Genomic DNA, 2,787 nt, shown 5'->3' with positions numbered 1-2,787 from the left:
CAGAATATCTCTTCCCACACTCTCAGTAACCTTGACAAATTCATCATCTGGAGCACGGACTGACACTGACATACCACAAGTGCACAAGGACTTTTACCTTGCTGCTGCACGGTATTGCTTAATGGCCTTTGACGCAAGTTCCTTCAGTGCGAAGACATTGCTTCATACCACTTCTGCGCCCTGGAGGAGTATTATGTGGATGCTCCAGCCTTAATCAAAAAGTTGAGGAAAGACACTGTTTGATCGAACCTTAGGTTTGCACAAGTCACGCAGCCTTAGAGATCTGCTTCAGTACTGTAAGTTCTTGACCTATATCTGAAATATCATTGACCCTTCCTCTAACAATGTCTATGTCTACACAGTCTCATGACACTCTATGACTCATCAGGCTGAGCAGAGGGGAACAGACCACTGTGTTGGCATAGCCAGCATACCGCAGAGCCAACAGAGTCAGTTTGGTAAAGCAGACTCGCTGAGATCTCTCTTATACTCAAATGGTTTCAATAAAGAACACATTAATCTGTCAAGGTGAACAAAAGGGAAAACGACACGTGCAGACAGAGCACTGAGCATACTTATATTTAGGTGCCATCATTTTTCCTGGTCAGGTCACATGGTCAGGAAAACGTGGCACCATACTTATGCATAGAATAATTCCCTTGCTTCAACTGAATGACCAATGTCATTTCTTTGGTTCAATTTGTGAGAAAGCCCTGTCCTTTCCTAGTCTCAGTCGTGTGACATCACAGCTGAGCCACACGTCTTCAAACACAACATAGTAATGAGGCAAATACACGTGGTTCACAAACCCAGAAATGTTGTTCCACTGATCTGTGCTCTCTTTACTTGACTTGAGTCTGTTCATGCCAGGTTTGTATCATTACAGGACTTGCCTAGCGACTGCCTCTGTTGATTAACCAATAGGTTGGTAACTACTTAGTAGCCTAGTGTCATTTGTCCCCTACAAATGTTAATCATAGCATTTACCAAAATACCAAAATGTGGAGCTCTGTGACCGCATGATGACACAAACTCACCACCTACCTTTCCAAATAAGGTTAACAGTAGTATAGCATGGTTTTAGACATAATTTTTAAAACTAAATGTATGGTTTTTAGACAGGGTTCTTTGTGACCCCGGTCACTTTCATTGTTAAATGGAAACCAATACCGTAATTTGTGTGGTAAATGGCGTTAATTAATTCAGCAGACAGTGGTGTCATAGTGGCAAGGAAAGGGCCGTTTTCTTTGGCCCATGCTGAATGCCCTGCAGTACGCCACTTAGTCACTCTTCGCGCCCAAAGGAAACTCTGACACAGTTGGTGCCAGTCTGGCCTGGCCCTCGTTTCTGTTGTACATGGACGGCTGACAACTTAGAAGTTTGCACTGCCAGAGTGCATCTCTCCCAGGATGAACCACACCTCTTGGAGAATCATGGAGAAGCTACCTAACTCGGCTGTGGCAGCAGAGGAGATGTTAAAATCCACACGCCGCTTATCAAGTTCACATAAGCGCACTGGGAGCCATGTTAATGTTAAGCTGCGTGAGCCCCTCTTAGATGAGTGATGAGAGGTGACACTTGGAATGTGTGCCGGTTATTTATCACAGCTGAAAGTGTCAATCAATGCAAACAGTGCAGGTTAATGGGTTGTAATTGTGACTGGGATGGATATGTTGTGATCGTTTTACAAACACAGAGCATGCCGAGCAAGCACGGAAGCTTGCATGATATATCCAACTGTAAAACAGAATGGGGCTTGTATCCAGTATGTGTGTATGTGTCAGAGTGCATCGCGGTTTTTGTGAGTGTTCGTGTATTTGTGCAAGTCTGATTCCGTGCCATTAGACTTACACACTTACAGACACAAAACACAGCTGTTTAAAACGCCGTCTCAGATTATTGCATGGTGTGCTTTTTCCGCAAAGTTTTTTTTGAAATCTGACACAGCGGTTGCATTAGGAACAAGTATATCTTTAATTCTATGTAAAACATGTATCTTTCATCAAAGTGTATGATGAGTATTTCTGTTATTAGATGTGGCTCTCTGCAATTTCTCCGGGTATTTTAGAGGCATTTCTGAACATGGCGCCAATGTAAACTGAGATTTTTGATATAAATATCCACGTTATCGAACAAAACATACATGTATTGTGTAACATGATGTCCTATGAGTGTCATCTGATGAAGATCATCAAAGGTTAGTGATTCATTTTATCTCTATTTCTGCTTTTTATGACTCCAATCTTTGGCTGGGAAAATGGCTGTGTTTTTTGGACTTGGCGGAGATCTAACGTAATCATATGTTGTGTTTTTGCTGTAAAGCATTTTTTAAATCGGACATGATGGGTAGATTAACAAGATGTTTATCTTTCATTTGCTGTATTGGACTTGTTAATATGTGAAAGTTACACATTTCTAAAAAAGGTTTTTGAATTTCCTGCGCTGCCTTTTCAGCGGATTGTTGTGGGGGGGTTCCGCTAGCGGAACGTGTGTCCTAGAATTACGAATTATCTTTTGCTGAGTTTATATAGCTGAGAATCTTACAGAGAACTCTATCGTTTTTTAGAACAAACATGTCATTGACTACATTTACATGCACACAGTATTCCGGATAGTAGATCATGTCCCTCTTAAGGTCTTATTCGGGTTAAGCTTTTTAAATGTACCTTTGATATCCTGCTCAATAGTATCCCTGTTCCATGAATAAACAGAATATTCCTAATTTAAGTTCATATGGGTGAAGTGGAATAGTAACTGAAATATGTACACTGACTGAAGGGCTCTCAC

Source organism: Salvelinus fontinalis, chromosome 19 (genome assembly GCF_029448725.1).
Source record: "Salvelinus fontinalis isolate EN_2023a chromosome 19, ASM2944872v1, whole genome shotgun sequence".
In the NCBI taxonomy this organism is placed as follows: domain Eukaryota; kingdom Metazoa; phylum Chordata; class Actinopteri; order Salmoniformes; family Salmonidae; genus Salvelinus; species Salvelinus fontinalis.
This window is presented reverse-complemented; position numbering follows the sequence as displayed.